Source organism: Podarcis erhardii, assembly GCF_964252035.2.
Source record: "Podarcis erhardii genome assembly, chromosome: 10".
In the NCBI taxonomy this organism is placed as follows: domain Eukaryota; kingdom Metazoa; phylum Chordata; class Lepidosauria; order Squamata; family Lacertidae; genus Podarcis; species Podarcis erhardii.
In genome coordinates this window covers 51,933,459-51,951,819 of record NC_138500.1, presented here as the reverse complement: position 1 = coordinate 51,951,819, position 18,361 = coordinate 51,933,459, and the positions used below count along the sequence as shown (strand labels likewise).

At 42.1% G+C, this 18,361-nt stretch overlaps 2 long non-coding RNA genes across 2 annotated transcripts in view; one reads left to right on the top strand and one right to left on the bottom strand.

Annotated features, from left to right (window-relative positions):
• The window catches only part of LOC309350869, a 51,213-nt gene extending 33,928 nt beyond the window's left edge, over nt 1–17,285 (top strand). The window contains exons 3-4 of the long non-coding RNA XR_014160535.1: nt 14,827–14,878; nt 17,262–17,285. This is a non-coding gene — a long non-coding RNA (uncharacterized lncRNA). The remainder of the gene's footprint in view (nt 1–14,826; nt 14,879–17,261) is intronic.
• On the bottom strand, nt 75–7,409 carry LOC309351076. Its single transcript, XR_014160685.1, has 4 exons — nt 7,103–7,409; nt 4,169–4,386; nt 2,513–2,613; nt 75–347 (listed from the first exon to the last, which is right to left on the bottom strand). It is a non-coding gene; the product is annotated as an uncharacterized lncRNA (long non-coding RNA).
• Nucleotides 17,286–18,361: the final 1,076 nt, after the last annotated feature.

Here is an 18,361-nt window from a genome sequence, read left to right as displayed (position 1 = left end):
AAAGGGTTAACATTAGGAAGCCGGGACTGAAAACTATGTTTGTATAGTCGACAAATGGGGTTTTTGTTGTGTCCTTGAAATATTTATCATGCTTTATTGACAACCTATTATTTTCCTGTCAGGTGCTTCAACATTTTAAGTACTTTTTGAGATCCTCTGGCAGGGTTGTCACAGAAGAAACAGTCTTCTTTTTTTCAATTCACTTTTGGAACACATTAGACCTTGTTTTAAATTTGCTTCCCTTCAATAACTTGTCAAATGACTGCTTCATACAGCAATTACAAGTAAACTACAAGGTTCTTTGGAAGGAAGGGCAATCGTAGCATCAGCAGACTTTGTAGGGTTTCCTATGAGAATGGGAAGAAAATAATTTCTGAGTGTGTGCAAAATGCTTTAGGAGTTCGTTTCTTCTTTTTTACCCAGTTTTTCCCCACAGGCCAGAGTTACATCTCACAATAAGCCAGGGTTTCCATCTTATTGCCATTTACTTTGAATAAGCAATGCTCTAAACACATGGCCTGATTGCTCCTCCAAGGCAAGCAATAGGGAAAAAAACCTGTGAAGTCACAATTAAGCTTGGATTTTCATGACATCCAAATATGAGGTCCTGGTTTGTTGCTTCCAAACAAGACAGGGTTCCTAAGTCATCACTAAAGTATGGCTTAAGGATGGTTAGTAATTCAGGCTTGTTAGGGAGAAACAAGCCAAGATCCCAAGTTGGGATGTCATGACAAGCGAAACATGAATGTGGTTTCCTGGTTTGTTTCTTCCATTTGCTCCAGGAGAGGAGCGAAGTGGGTGGGTTGGGGCTGTGGGTACTGGCATACGGTAAGGCTGCAATTTACACTCATTTAACTTGTGCACATTCAGCTTTATATGCTTGGCAAAAATATTTCTAAAAATTAAAAACAGGGTGGAAAGGGGGAAGGTGTCTAGAAAAAATAACTTTCCACCCACCATTGAATACAATGTGCTTTGATTATAAGTGATTTTGGCTTTAGGTACCCCAGAACGTAACCCCCACATACGTTGGGAGCTTACTGTACTATTCACTCAATGTAAACCACAGTAAACTACCGGTTGTGGCTTATTGCAACATGTGAACACAAGCTATTCTCTTAGTTTTAATAATACATGTTATATGGTTGTCAGTATACTTTATGCACATTTTCTCTGAAATTCTTACAATAAATTTATTCTTGTAAATCAACCAGGATATATTATCCCTCGTATTAAGGGGGGAACTGATGCATAAGAGTTACCACCTAATAAATTTATGCTGATGTAGACTTTGAACCACAGATCTCCTGACTCACTACACCACTTTTTATTATTGAAAAACATGTGTGAATGAAACAAAACGTACAACTCTTCATTAAAAAATGTATGTTTTTGAAATGGTAATGGTAGAATTCTATATGAAGATATGCTGATGGGGGTTGGTGAGAACAAATGAAATAGAGATGAATGAACTTCCTTCCACTCATATTGTATCTATACTACTAATTGTAAACCTCATTCATGAATGATAAACATTTGTTTTATTGATAATTCTAAGTTGGCTCATAATGCTTTGGCAATGCACATTCTTAGAATGCTGCTTTTAGAACTGTACTGAGAAGGGAGACAGACTACTTTAACTTTTCAAAATCTGTCATGCAATATTAATTGTTGCATTGAAAGGGGATCCAAGTTTCTTTAAAATCATTGTTGTGTTTGGCCAGACTTTAAAACTAGTTGGTTGGCTTGTTTAGAAAGGAATGTTTTATCCACCCACCCACCCAATTTGGTCACAGGAAGCCACTAAAATATTTGATTTTTGTAAATATCACTCTGCACCTTTGCATGAAGCTTGCCCTACCCTATATGACTTTGCCAGGGCCCCATTGATTAGATTGCTGGACTGAAGGTGGGGCTGGGCCAATGCTCAATAAATTATAGTGCCATTTTTAAGAAAGTGAGCTGATTTCAAATTATCAGGAAGGATGGATAGTTTCTCAGACCAAGTAAGTTATTAAAACAATCAAGTTCTGAGCATGAATCTAATAACAGCTTATGGCATTGCTAGTCTGGTCTGATAAGTGCTAATGTGCAGGGGAAAAAGCAGGGCATCAACACAAAATATCAACATAACCAAATAAGCAACAGCTATACCATAACAGGGGAGACACGGGTGGCATTGTGGGTTAAGCCACAGAGTCTAGGACTTGCCGATCAGAAGGTCGGCGGTTCGAATCTCCGCAACGGGGTTAGCTTCTGTTGCTCGGTCCCTGCTCCTGCCAACCTAGCAGTTCGAAAGCCTGTCAAAAGTGCAAGTAGGTAAATAGGTACCGCTCCAGCAGGAAGGTAAACAGCGTTTCCGTGTGCTGCTCTGGTTCACCAGAAGTGGCTTAGTCATGCTGGCCACGTGACGCAGAAGCTGTACGCCGGCTCCCTCAGCCAATAAAGCACAATGAGTGCTGCAACCCCAGAGTCGGTCACGACTGGACCTAATGGTCACAGGTCCCTTTACCTTTTTATATCATAACAGTTGACACTGTTCCTGTGATGGTGTCAAACTACGCTTTCCCAACCTGCGTAGAATATTAAGCTCCTACAGGTGCCTCCAAATTCCTGTAAATATATAGGCTGCCAATGTGGGATTATGCTTTATGAAAAAAATATGACATGACAACTTCATCTGTCTTTAAGATGGCACAAGACTGCCTTATTGTAAGGGAGGCAGTTGGTTTGGTTTCTACTGATTCAGCCTAAAGACCCACCACACCATTTGGGATTGATAATTCAAGTGAATTTTGGGAAGTGTCTTCTATTGCAAGGTTGCAGGCTATTCTGCTTGTTATTTATATCCATTACTAGGTGGCAATTTTGTTCAGTGCTTTTCAACACCTCCACTTCAAGGGTTTGTGAGAATGAAAACTATCATTTTTAAAATTGAATTCGGTTCTTCGGTGTCCAAACACTCCCTTGCCATGATTTTCCAGATTTCTGTGTTAAGCACCATCAAAGACACTCTACTTCCAATACTGACATTATCAATCTTGCCCAGATAACTCAGGGTGTTGACTAGCCTATAAACACTGTAAGTAAACATTTCATTTCCAACACAGAGATTTTCACTATGTATCAAAATGTGGTAAAGCAAACCTGAATCAGGAATTGCCCTTTCAAAAGCAAAATGTTTGTGACAAAAAAAATATAAAAATAAAGGAGAATCAGTGATAACAATTAAAGGAATTTGGGTCAGAATCTGAAATACCAAAAAAGATCAAGAATTAATTGTTGTGAGCCTGCATGATGCCTGAGTCCCTTCTAATCTCTGGGGTCCTGGATCCAGCAAGGGTTAAAATCTAATGGAGGAATCTATTATTGAATTAGCCACGCAAGGGTCTTTATTACCACCTAAATATGATTATTGGTATAATAAAGTAGTTTGCTCTGGCTGGTAGTGAGGAAGACAAAAGCCAGAGAAGTGTGTGATGAGCTGGGTGAAATCTCTGGAATCTCTTACTGCTCAGGCAGTGCCGGATTTCGTACAAGCTAAACAAGGTATAGCTTAGGGCCCCACTCTCTTGGGGCCCCCCAAAAAAAATTAAAGGAAAAAACCTGGATGTACATTTCCAATTGTATTTCAGTTCAACAATTACTTTGATAAAATATGTATTTTGTTATGTGCAAATGGCTTTAGATACCTATTAGGTCCATAAATTACCATATAGCATATATAGTATTCAACACAAAAAAACTGTGACAATTTGTTGTTAACAAAAGACAGCTGGACATATAAAAGGCCCCATTACCTCCAGCAGCTTAGGGCCTCATCAAACCTCAATCTGGCACTGCTCAGGGCCTGAGGTGGTGTACAACAGTATTAATATTTGTTTTGGTATTTTGGATCCAGATTTCTAGTTTAACTGTATTTGGGCATCACCACTTCTCCATATCTTTACCACAGCCATTTTACCATGAAAAAATTCAATTCCTAGTTTATAGTTACAGTACTATTTAAATTCTTGGAGGGTTCTTTTTAATCCACATTTGCAAACCTAGGCTAGTTTTAATCATTCCAGTTACAAAGCCATAATTGAAATAGATTTGCATTCCCTCTTCCCTTTGCTCCAGCTAAAAGTAAATAATTAGGGCATGACTGACTGCTTTTTTAGTTTACCTTTTTGTTAAAGCAGATAAAGGTTATTTTCATGTGCAGTCGTTGCTGGCTGATCACTCTGTTCCATGTCAGAGGAAGGCTTGAATAATCTCTTTGAAGGCAGCATTGAGGCAGAGAATTAGCATTCTTTCCAGCTGTACTCCACTGCACACAGGTTCGTTACTCGTTTGCCATTGCAGAGTTTTCATTAGATCAGCTGAAAAGATGCATGTCCCCCCCTTGGAATACAAAATTAGATGCGAAGAAAAGAAAACAGAGCCAACAAATAAGTGTGGGATAATGTGTATCAATTAACCATGAAAACATCTATATTGTAAATTTTCAAAATGTGCATGCTGCTTTGTTTGCGAAAGCATTTTATAAATACAGGGGCTGCCCTGAACAAAGATTGGCTTGTAAAGTTAAATTGCTATTTGGCTTATAAAAGGCACAGTAATTAAGAGAGTGTTAGAACTAAAAGGCATAGGTAAATTACTTAAACCCTGCACACTTCATTCTGTTGTAGAGGTATCCGATCATTGTATTTTGATTTAAAATAATAATACTGTGTGCATGTGGCAGAAGATCTTCAGATCTTCAGATCACCTCCAGACTGGATTATTGTAACTCGCTCTACGTGGGGCTGCCCTTGAGACTGACCCAGAAACTCCAGATGGTGCAGAATGCTGCAGCAAGACTCCTTACGGGGTCCTCGCTGCGAGATCACATTCACCCGGTGCTATACCAGCTGCACTGGCTCCCGGTGGAGTACAGGATCAGGTTTAAGGTGCTGGTTTTAACCTTTACAGCCCTATACGGCCTAGGACCCTCATACCTATGGGACCGCCTCTCCTGGTATGTCCCACAGAGAAACTTACGGTCTTCAAATAAAAACATCTTGAAGGTCCCAGGCCACAGAGAGGTTAGGCTGGCCTCAACTAGAGCCAGGGCTTTTTCGGCTGTGGCTCCGATCTGGTGGAACACTCTGTCACAAGAGACTAGGGCCCTGTGGGACTTGACATCTTTCCGCAGGGCCTACAAGACAGAGCTGTTCCACCAGGCCTTTGGCCAGGGCACCGCCTGACTCCCTCCTTTGGCAATCTTCGCGGCGCTCTGGCCCAATGGTTGCCATTGGCTTGATTTGAATTAATTTTATAATGAATGATTTTAGAGTGTTGTGTTGTGTTGTGTTGTACTGTTGTACTGTTGTACTGTTTTATTGTTGTTAGCTGCCCTGAGCACGGCTTCGGCTGGGGAGGGCAGGATATAAATAAAATTTATTATTATTATTATTATTATTATTATTATTATTATTATTAAGATAACAATGACCGCTCCCCACTTAAAACGGGGGGCGCCTTTTGCGTGGACGCGTGCAGCCCTGGATCTGGAGTGGCCCCATCAGCATAGGCTTTGCCTTCCCCCAGGTGGGATACCTGGAGGTCCCCGCCTACCCCAGCGAGTTGTCCAATCCCACCTGGGGGAAGTGTTGCCAGGGAAACCAGGCCAGGTAAGGGGAGGGATTACCTGCCCACACAATAGAGGGTGGATCTTAATTGTTAATCCTCACTTGGCTCCAGAGCTTCTCCCACCCTACCCACCCTCAGTTAATGTCTTCTTTTGCAGGTTAACTTTTTTTTTTTTTCATAGGTTTTGCAGGTTAACCTGTCTCCACAGGTATGCGGGCGCTGCTACGATAAGGTCGCTGTTAAAGGGCCGGAAAGGAATTTCCCTGCATTGGCAGGTTTCGCCTTTCCCGTAGCAAAACGTCACAACTTTGGCGGTATCAGGCCTTGGGCGGAATCCTTTAGTCCATCTTCCTCTTTGCGGCGGCGATACCAGGGTTCCCCGTTAAAGGGGTTTTTGAAGGGAGGCTTTGGCCGTACGCCGAAAGGTCGTCATTGCTCTCCCCTGCGGCGGCGTAACGGGGGCGGCTATCACTGCTTGAACATATGTTCTCCAGAGCCGGCCCATCCCCCCCACACACACTGGATAACCCTGATGCTCCCTAGGTCCCCGGCTGGGGACTAGGGAGGGAGAACGCCCAATGCCTGAGCCAAGGTCTACCCACATTTGAAATTTAATAAAGTTGTGGCCAAGTTAATCCCATAGCACGTTGTCTAGAGTCGTTATTCCACATGACGGGGGGACCACTCGGGATCTGGGGACTCCGCCTGTCCACGCAATATAAGTTTCTGGATGTGATCTACCTTGGGTGGATTCCTTCCCCCACCCCCACCCCCACCCCAAGCTCTCACTTCCAGTCTCAGCTGCCCCACAATATAGAACAGGCATAGGCAAACTCGGCCCTCCAGATGTTTTTGGACTACACCTCCCATCATCCCTAGCTAACAGGACCAGTGGTCAGGGATGATGGGAGTTGTAGTCCCAAAACATATGGAGGGCTGGGTTTGCCTATGCCTGATATAGAGGCACCTTCTGGTAGGTGGCAATTCATGATAGGAGTCTGGGTAAGAAGGGAAAATTGGTAACCTGCTCCCCCTCTCCCATATATGTGTGTGTGTAAATATATATGCACAGTATACACAAATACACAACACACAGTCCTCCTGGGATCCCATCTTCCCCCCAGATTCTAATGCTGTGCTCTTGTCTATCTCTGTGTGAACTGATCCCTGTTCACTAACTCTATGGGGCTAAGGACCCTGCAGCCCCCTCCCCCCACATGTCCACTGGGTCGGAGCTCAGCTCCCTCAATCTTCAGGGGGCACAGGAGACCTGGGGGGAAGTCGCCCCAGGTGGCATGGATCATTGTGGCCTGATGGATGAATGTGGCATTTGGGAGGAGGCCTGGTTGGCCTCTCCCAATGCGACAGTCATCACACATGCAATGCATGATACACATGACATTACACGCACATTGCACATTGCACATGTAACATTGGCTTCCACCCCAATGTCAGGCGCAACTCAGCACCTCTGCCCCTGGTGTACCTTGTCAGATATCTTATGCTGGACCTGGGAATGATTGTTTTTCACTGCTTTCCATTGTTCCTGGTTCATCTGTAAGCTGCCATGTCGGAGAAAATAAATATATAATTTTAATAAAATAAATAACAGGAAGCAGACCGACAAGCATGCTTTCTCCAGTCCCTTTTGTTTAGGAGCCGATTTGAGGTCTTGCTGGTTTGCAAAGCTTTGACGAGCCACTGAATGATTACAGCATTCTCCCTTCAGTAGCTGAGGAGAACCATTAATTCAACACACACAAAAATGGACAGAGACCATTGTAGAGACCTACTGTACTTATCCATCTGGAAAGGCCTGTTGGAGCAATAAGTCTTCATTTGGGAAAGGAAGGAGGCAGGTGGAAGTTTGTTTCCTACACTAAGGAAAGAAGGAAAGTTTGGAACTCATTTTGAAGGGCATTTTTTAAAGGTGTAACAACCTTACTTTGCCACATATTTAGTCATTTTAAATCTTTGCTTTGGTTATCTCACCAAAGGGTACTTGCCCCAAACTTGGATCTTGGCATCCAGGAATTCTCCTAGATACAGTGTTTGTGTTTGCACCAACAACCTGGAGCAATGGTGGCAAGAAAGCAAGTGGAAAATTAGATTACACATCAACTTCTATAAGTGGTATAATTCAGTATAGCAGTTATGTTTAGGATGTAACATAAACAGAATAACCTCTTTAAAATATCATAATTCATTCTGCCACATTTAGAATACTGTGTTTACTTTCCATGTCTAGGGATGCTGACAGCTATGCCAGAAACATGTATCTTAAATATAGCTATAATATGCTTAGGCATATTATAAGTATTTATAAACATGCATTTTGTCAACAGATGTTTGTGACATGAACTGATTTTTAGCTTTGTGCAACTGTTTCTATAACTTTCATTCTGCAGTAGATCAAATTATACTTTTACAAGATCGAGGAAAAAGGAGTTTGAGTATTACTTTAATCACTTACAGAGTTGGATCCAGAACTTTTGCAACAGGCAAGCAGAACTTTGAGGTAAAAGCAGTTAGTTTCACTGTTGTAGCAGAAGTGACTGTGCCTGAGCCCAACGAGTCAACAAAGATTTTAAACAGGGTTCTCCATAATCTACATAAACTACATAATCTAACCTGCAATATGGATCCCCATTTGACCTGTGAATTTGTTTTCCCCTAACAGCCACAAAATATCTATTTGCTAACATTTGCACACACATTTTCTTGTGTTTGCAGGCAGTTTGAAAGTGGGGAAAAACATGAAGGCTCCCTAGAGCTCTTATGACAGCCAGGGAATTGATTTATCTTGGCTTAATTCTTTAATAGACACTTCCTGTCAAAATATGCTCTCCCACTATCTTCTGGCCTTCAGCAGAGATATATAAGCTGGATCAACCTTACAGAAAATAAAGATATCTTTAAGAGGTTTAATTAAATCAAAGTTTACTAATAAGCTTTGCAGAAATGGAGTTCCAAGTCTTCCTTTCTCATGCAAACTAGTTTCTTATTAAGCATTTATCTAGTAGCAAATCCAAAAGGAGATATTTATTTAAATTTCTTCCATTTGATGCAAAATCAAAAGGTAATAAAGATGTGTAGCTTGTTTCCTGCACTGTGGTGTTAATAGCCATTAATATGAATTTTCTCTTCCTGCGCAGTGTTCTTAATCTGAGCCAATTTGGCAATGACTTTCTTTTGATAACTGTGAATATGAACAAGCATTGCTTAGGACTTGCAGATGATTGAAATGCTATGCAACATCTAAACACATTGATAGGCCTGTTTCATAAACCTAACTAGGGGGAAATGTTTTTTTTTCTTGCATACAGGCCAGATATCCAAAGCACATTTGTTAGAGTAAACATCATCCAATTGTGTTGTTGTGTTCAGCAATTCTGTTGAGTTTTCCATAGTAATCAAAACCCTGGTGATTCCTCCACAGGTTTGTAGTGTCAAAAGCAAATTCAAGTGGGGTGTTAACTGTGGGGTGTTTTTGTTTTTTAGCTTTGCTTCTTCTATTTGTGCATTTGCTTGCTTCAACTTTAATGAACCTGAAATAACAATATCTTTTTTTAAAATAAAAAACTCTGTTCTCTGTTAGTAATATAAGTTACAGTCTCCACTTTACCTATAAACATGTGTTTAAAAGGCCGGGGGGGGGGGGAATGAATGCATCTCACACTGGCTAACTACCTTGAGTACAGTAAATTGGTTCATGGGTGCCATTGCAATGACTAATTTTATAATCCAATAGCCGTAATCAGTTTGAGATCGTATAGGGAGGAAAGGCTGCATTTCCTAAAATAATAATTCAGGCAAATGCTTCCTGTAAAATCACACTTTCACTCTCACGTGTTCTCAGATCTACCCAGTCAGTTTTCCATTTGCGTGGACAGGCGGAGTCCCCAGATCTCGAGCGGTCCCCCCCGTCATGTGAAATAACAACTCAAGACAACGTGCTATGGGATTAAATTGGCCACAACTTTATTAAATTTCAAATGTGGATAGACCTTGGCTCAGGCATTGGGCGTTCTCCCTCCCCAGTCCCCAGCCGGGGACCTAGAGAGCATCAGGGTTATCCAGTGTTTGTGCGGGGAATGGGCCGGCTCTGGAGAATATATGTTCAAGCAGAGATAGCCGCCCCCGTTACGCCGCCGCCGCCGGGGAGAGCAATGATGACCTTGCGGCGTACAGTCAAAGCCTCCCTTCAGAAACCCCTTTAATGGGGAACCAGCTGCAAAGAGGAAGATGGACAAAAGGATTCCGCCCAAGGCCTGATACCACCAAAGTTGTGACGTTTTGCTACAGGAAAGGGGAAACCTGCCAATGCAGGGAAATTCCTTTCCGGCCCTTTAACAATGACCTTAACGTAGCAGCGCCCGCATACCTGTGAAGGAAAAGTTAATCTGCAAAACCTGTGAAGAAAAGTTAACTTGCGAAGTAAGACATTAACTGAGGGTGGGTAGGGTGGGAGAAGCTCTGGAGCCAAGTGAGGATTCCCAGGTAAGATCCTCCCTCTATTGTGTGGGCAGGTAATCCCTCCCCTACCTGGCCTGATCTCCTTGGCAACGCTTCCCCCAGGTGGGATTGGACAACTGACTGGGGTAGGCGGAGACCTCCAGGTATCCCACCTGAGGGAAGGCAAAGCCAAGCCTATACTGATGGAGCCGCTCCAGATCCAGGGGCTGTGCGCGTCCATGCAAAGGGCGCCCCCCGTTTTATGCGGGGAGCGGTCATTCCTCACACTAGCCAGCCAGAGTAGTCAGTGGTGAAGATGGAGCTGTGTCTGAAATGCACAGAAGATGCATAGCCTCCAGTTGCCACGAAAATTGCCAGGAGCTTCACGAAAACACTTAAAAGTATCATTTTGCCATGTGAATTCTGGAATTCCCAATTGTAAGCCTTTCCTTCCCCTCCCACTCAAAAAACAATCGAAATTCTCTCCACCTTTTCATCCATTGCTTCTTCCATCGCCTGGCCAGGGAAAGAGAGAAGCAGCAACCTTCTTCGTGTTCTTGTTTGCACACTCTTATGAGCTGCTCAGCAACATTGCACACAACAGGGAGTGTCTGCTTTGCATCCAAATTTCTTAGGTCCCTGCCCAGTTTATTTGCATTGCTGCCTTACCTTTTGTTGCCAGTTTCATTTGGGGACCTGAAGTGCCACTGAGCCAGTGCCACCTGTGTGTTTAGTGGGCATTTCCTCTTTGTTGCCTGCTTTGAGAGACATGCAGAGAGATCTGATCCTGGAGCTTGACTTTCGATATGGCTTAAAATAAACAAGACTAGATTCCTAGAGAGGAAGGGGATTTGGAGAAATGGGGAAGGGGTCCTCTGGAGCAAACACACTTCCCTCCAAAGCCCCTTCCTTCCTGCATGTGGATGCAGAAAAGGCATTGATTTCTCCCATGAGCTGAACTGGTGGCGTCTCCCTGTTTTGTGCATTTGGGTGTCCTAGGGCAGCTGGGGGTGGGGGGAAGCCGAGGTTTGTGTGTCTGTGCAGCTGATCCACCCAGGATTCACCAAAGCACCAGGATTCTGCAGTTGCTCAAAAGTTTTAAACCAGGCTTCCTCAACCTCAGCCCTCCAGGTGTTTTTGGCCTACAACTCCCATGATCCCTAGCTAGCAGGACCAGTGGTCAGGGATGATGGGAATTGTAGTCTCAAAACATCTGGAAGGCCGAGGTTGAGGAAGCCTGTTTTAAACACTAAAAAAGGAGGTTTTGTATCCCCAAACTCAAAAGTGTATATTTCCCTGTACCCCAAAATAAACACTGGGATGCCCCATATCATACACCTGCACAATCATAGCAATAATGGTTGTTCAGAGTTATCATGCTTCCAAAATACTCATAAATGCATGCGTCTCCAGACACACACATAGTTAGTTGCATTAATTGATATGGGCTTTTCGTTTTTCCTCAGGCTTCCCTAAATACCATACATAAATTCAAAGATTTCTGTGTTTCAAATTCTGTGGCTTTGTATGATTCCTCTAATAGCTTTTGTACTTGACCATGGGGAAATGTTCAAGCAGTGATACTGATGTATAATAGAACGTCCCTTTTATCATCTGAAGAATATTAGAGAGTATATGATATGCTGGAAGACAGATCCCCAGTTAGCTACTTCGGGCACTGGTTTTATGCCCAGGGATCTGATTTAGTATAAGTCAGTGTAATGGTTCTAGGGGTTGCTCGTGCGTAAACCGGTGCAACACCTGGCTGGGTTGCCTGAGTGAACCTTTTCTGTCCGGACAGCCACTCACGCGTGGCTGTCTCAATCGCTGGCAGAATCCGTCAGTGGGCGTTTCTTGAACTTCTTCCAGCAAAGAAGCTCTTTGACGCCTAGTCTCCTCCTACTCTCCCTGTGCGGAAGCCTTCTGCGCAAGGAGGGTGTAGGCAGCAGAGGACCCTTACTCTCCCCGCTGGTCCCTAGCAAGGAGTCATGGGACCGCCTCGCCGATGCCCCCATTTGCCCCCCCTCCACTGTTGCTATGCTGATTCTCTTCCCCAGAAGATGGGCTGCCTCTCCCCATCCCGGGACGCTCTCTGGAACCCCCCTGGAGCCCGCTCTCTCCCTCTGGCCTCCCTCATATTTATATGATTCTGCAGAATACAAAAAAGGGAGAATATGCGTCCTGTCATGGACATTAATTAAACTTACTAGTCTATAACTATAGGTCAGTGAAAACCTGGAAATTGACTGCAGGGTTCCAGATGGAGAAAGTAGAATAGCACTGTTTAAGAGACAGAGAGTCTGATTAGACAGCCAGGCAGTTTTTGAGATGCTCATCGGTACTTATGAAGAAACCCTGAAAAACAAAAACAAAGGACAAGTCAGAGAAAGACTGAATCTGGAAGTACCATCAGCCAGAGGCATAGTGAGAGTTCAGAGAGGACCTGGGAACTGAGAAATCTTAGTGGTGGCTGGCATTTTTTTCTTCTTCAAAGGAGGGAGTCAGTGCTTGAAAGCTAAAATCACTGATGTCAGATGCTAAGAAGGTTTGCAAAGAGGGGTGAAAGATTCCTGGAGCAGTTATTTGGGATGAGCAGAGGCCAGTGTGCTAGTGATTGGCAGTTGATTGGAAGAAACACTGCATTCCTGACCAAAGATAAGAACTATTGTAAAAGACCTGGTAAAGTCTGAAAGGCAACTGTGGGGAAGAGAAGCTGACCAGAGAGAAGAACCATAGAATCATAGATTTTTAGACTGGAAGAGACCCCAAGGGTGTAGTCCAGCTCCCTGCATTACAGGAATCCTGCCCACAGCTATCCCTGGTTGGGCTCCAACCACCACCCTTCTGGTTAACAGCTAGATGCACTGGTCCATTGTGCCACAAGAAAGTGAATACTTCAAGTGAATAATTTATTTTGAGTTCACATCCTAATCTCCTGGTCCACCTTGTCCCGCACCTATACCCATCAACTAAATGAGAAAGCTATATAAATGTATTATTTATTTGAATCCTAATGGTGGCAGCAGGAAGATAAAAAGGGATCGTGATAGCAGGTACTTTTAATGTATGGTGTTTCTGGCAGGGATCCTGTATATAATATACTGGCAGAAGTAGTGATTTATTTCAGAATGCATAAACCACTCTACATGCAATATTACTCACACAGTGTACAGAAATAAAATATAAAACCTAATAGCAATCAATAACAATATTAAAAATATAAAAACCAGGAAGAATGAACTACAGAAATATAATTGTCCAATTTGGGAAGACTTGGTAGAAGAGAAAGATTTTCAGCAAGCATCAAAAACATAACAATGCGCGGATTTGCTTCACTTCTGTGGGTAGAGAATTCTAGAAAACTCATGTCACAACACTGAAAAGACATGTCCAAGTCACAGCATGCTTTACAGCAGGGGTTTGTGGCATCATCAACAGATTTTCATCCTCTGTCCAGGTGAATGCTATGTAAGTCATGGTCCAACACTTGCAAAACCTCATCTGATTTGGAGACAGAGATAGAGAAGGAGAGCTGAGTATCATTGCCATATTGATGGCCCCACACACCAAAACTTCAGTTGACTTCCTCCAGTAGCTTCATAGATGTTGGGGAAACAGAATGGAACCCTGTAGGACACCATAGCCCAAAAAGCCATTTGTCGAAGTAGAAATCATCCAACAACACCTTCTGGTACCATTCTCTCAAACAGGAGTGAAATCACCACAACACTGTATTTCTCACTTGCAACCCTCTAAGCTGCTCCGGGAGGTAACCAGGTTGATGGTATCAAAAGCCATTGAGAGATCAAGGAGAATCAACAGGGACCAACTCCCTCCATCCCTGTGAGATAGCTGCAGACAATCCGTTTCTTCCAAGCATATCAAAAGTTAATCAGACACCAGATATTTGCTATCAAGGAGAAAATATGACTTTCAGAACATGTAACAGAACACATTTCAGGTGATTTTTCTATGATGAATTGCTTCTAGGGAGGAAATATTTTATTTTACTTCATTTGCAAACTATTTGAATTATCAGTTGAAAATATTTTGGTACTTTAATGTCGCAATGTATATTTGCAGGAAACACTTAGCATCAGCAGCAAATTGACTTAATGAAGATTTAATTTACAATCATTACATGAAAGAAATAACTTACGGTGCTTTATGGGTTTTGCTTTATCCAGTGTTTTAGGAGTGTGGTTGGGTTTGGATGGGTCCCAAGGCAGAGTTTCAATTATAATAGGAGATCCATCTTTGATGTGAAACAGATATCATGTTTGGAGGATCCAGGAAGGCCTAATTTTCTGCCCCCCCCGTATCTTTTTATGAGGAATGGGAGGTGTTTAATGTTTCTGTTGCTAAACCTTTTAAGCAAAGTTGTGGCCATAATTTAACCGGCTGTGGTCACTAGGAGACATGTGTGGGAACAAAATGATTGCCATTAATTTTGATGCTGCTTTCTGGTTTATACCATGAGAGAGATATTTATCCCTTTCTTCATGGGATAGGACAACGAATGATCCAAGATGACTCATTTCCAGACGATGAGCTTTAACTATTGGTTGGCTAGCAGAGCTAGAGCTATGAGCTCTGGATGTAGCTTCAATAATATTGTATTGATTTCCTACCATGAGCAAATCACAGAGAAGAGAGTGGAGAAGAAAATAAATTTTGAGAGTTTGAAATAATGGCTCTGGGATGGAATTATACAATAGATTCTGACTTCTGTACTCTCTCTTCATCCATTTCCAGATAGCTGCAACAGACAAAGAACTTTTAGGCTGCAATATCTGAGGACCATTTGGTAAGTCAGGATTGTGTTAAGTTCATAGACCTTGTTTTTCTCTCTGTCCTGCTGCTACTTGTTGTTGTTATACCATTATTAGCAGTACCATCATCCTTCCATCTTTTAAGATACAAATCCTTCTAAAGTGACAGACAAGTAAAATCAAGATGCATTAATAAAATCAGAATGAACAATATAAAAATATAGCAAGCCATCAGACCAGTCAGTGGTAGATGGTCCAATGTAGGAGAGAAAACAGTCCAGCTCAAAGGTACTTCACCTGCTTTCCTCTTTCTCCTGGAATTCTTCATGTATTGTTGTTATAATTAACAATACATGAATAAAAAGTGCCTAAAATGCTTTGAAGACAAAAAGTAAAATGAATGGGTCCCTAACCATAAGCACTAATCAACACAATGAAAATTCAAAGCATAGGGAGAGAAGATGAAAACAAATTCTGTGGCATGAAGTTGCAAATAAGGTTGCATAATTACTAAGTGGAATTAGATAGATGGGCAAAAGAAGAATGAAATAGCAGCTAGCTCTTGACAGTATAAACCTGGTTTAGATGTAATCTTCAACTTTGACCTTGGGCTTTTGCTTCCCTCCCACCCCATCTTCCGCTGGAATAGCCACATGGAAGAGAACAAAACTCCACAAACCATGGCATGAAGGTGGCACTACCATGGTTAAGACCAGTCCTTTTTTTCTGAGGGTTCTCAAGGGTACTCAGTACCAGTACTCCCCCCATGTTAAAAGTATGACACTTACTGTAACAACTTCATGGTGAGTACCAGGACCTTTTCTTTCTTTTAAAAAAACCACTGGTTAAGACTAAGCGCAATTTGTCCTGGTTTGGACACAACAGTAAATGGCAGTTAGTTAAAAATGGAAGTGAAGTCTTCCAGTTTCCTTGCAGCAGCACTATGGGTGGAAAGGGAAATGGAGGGGACAAATTCTAGGTTCACTGATGCAACACCAAGTCAATACAGCTGAACACAGCCATAGCGTATTGAATATCAAGTAACAGCTATCCATCCACATATTGTGCCCGCCCAGAATTTTACTGTGTGAAGTTTAGGCTGTTAATTTTATTAGTCCATATTGCCTCATTTACTTCTTCCCCTGAATCACAACATCTGAATCGGGAGTTGAAGAGACTGTTCTGTACTTCCAGTTCAGACCTGAATGCAGTGGGTGTTTGATGAGGGTGAGATTTGGTAAAGTCTTTGTGACCAATGATGGATGAGAGGATGGTGTGTGGGTGTGGAAATCATTTTTGTAATGATCTAAATGTTTGAATAGATCAGATAGATAGTTTTAATTCTGTTAATGTTTAATTGTTTTTAATGTTGTTGTTTTCCTGTTTTATTTGTAAGCCACTTGCAGCCCCTGTCAGGGAAATGAGCGGGATATAAATAAATATAATAATAATCCTTGCCCATCAAACTTGATAATTTTGTAACAAGTATTTTATAATGCATACCAGAGTCCATTGGGGAGACAGAGTTAAAGAAAAATAATATTCAGTCTTCATTGTAACAGACAGCATTTGTTTAATATTTATGACATGTAAGACATAGAAGAGATCTTTGGTTCTGCTCTTATTGTTGATTCCCACAGCATCAATAATTCTCTTTTAGAGGCTGGCCGGATCCATAGATTTGTTTGTTAAAACAGCTTTAATTCATTTGGAGCCTATCTTAGTGGCATCATACCTTTCTCATCTAATAGCTGGCTTTTTGCTTATGGGACATGAATTCGTTTCAAAATGGGATACAAGTTGGACTACTTCCATAATGACTAAAATATATTTGAAAGTGTATAAAACCCACGGGCTACTAACAGTATAGTCCATTCTCTGCCTCCAGAGAAAGAACCTAGGCAGGCTAAGGCATAAAGAGTGAGATCTCTACTAACTCTCCCAGAAGACTGATATATTTCAATTTGAGTACAGGGATGTATCCCCTAATACCTGTGCCTTTATCTTGTAGTTTTTTGATTAATAAATGATGAGGTACCTCTCCAAGGAATTTCATGAACATAGGGATTTCTGAAGCAAAAATTGTGTAACGCACAATAGAAAATGTGTCTGTGTGTGTGTGTGTGTGTGTGTGCGTGTGTGCATGCATGACATACTGCTACATCTACACTGTATTCTCAATTAGCTCAGGTCTAAGAAGTGTTTTGAAAAATGCAGTTACCTTTATATACAGCTGTATTAAGCATATCCAGCTAAGGAATTCAGTGGCTAAGGAGTTACTTGGAAGTTTGACTGAGCATGTCCAAATCAGACTAAGTTGTTTAGAAAATGAAACGGAACATGGATTTTGATTAAAAAAAAATATGTGAGGGAATTCAGTTTGACTGGAAGTAAAATTCCACATTATCTCTCACATAGCAACTTGAGACAAGATTAGGCAGCTGAATGAGAACGGGTCTCAGGAAACAGGAAAACTACAGAAGTGTGTTGCCAAAGGCCAAGAAGTAGGGTGAAAAGTTCTGCAGTGGGCGGAAATCCTGTTTTCTAGTTGCCACTCTCAGGTAAGGTGCAGTGGGTGGAAACTAGAGAAGGACTTTTTCAGTGGTGGCACCCTTGCTGTGTAATGCCCTCAACAGAGAGATTCACCTTGATATCATTTCAGTGCCAGACAAGTAGCAGCTAAAATATGTTTATATAGGCTATATATTTTACACTGCTTTTATTTTTTATTTAATAGTAGGAATGAAATATACTGTACGCTTGTCTGTCCTTAAAGATGGCTTGTAAACTTCTACTGGTCCAGAATGTGTCTGCCTGAGTACCTTTGGGTGCCAGATGGTCAGATCAGGAATTTATGGTTCTTCCAGCTCCAGGAGCAGTTAAACTGGCAGGAACAAGAAAGAGGGCATCCTCTGTGGTAGCTCTACAGCTTTGCAATCAGGGGTGGATGAAACAGCCTTGATCTGGCCCACTACCAGCAAGTCTATCCCATCCCAACTCCATGTAGAAATTATAGGAAAAATCCTAATAAAAGCTACCTGCTCTTAACAGATTGAAATTGATCTGAAGAACTTACAGGGTAGTCCAAGGGCTTTCCTCATAATATCTTTCTCTTAAACCACCAAATATCCCAGTAACTAGAAAGTGTGGCCCTTACTGTGTTTGTTGAAAACTTTTGACTAAAAAAAGCCCCTGGAAGTGGTGGTGTGATGTCACCTCTTGCGTAATTGTACACAGAAAAAATGTGGCCGTGGGGTTTGCAGTGAGCCCCTTGGATAGGGCACTGTCATCTGACAGCTTCATGAAGTTGTCACCTGATGTCATAGTTACAGAAGGTGATTGTCCTTGCCTGCTCTTCCAGGAAGCCATTCAATAGAAATATGAGAATTGTGGTCCAGGTCTTTAACCACGTGGTAGCTTCTCAATGGATGTGCAGCTATCTGGCAACTAATTGCAGTGGAATCTCCAGTGGAATTGCAGTGACACACCCAAAAACATTCTATTCTCTTTTGCTACCC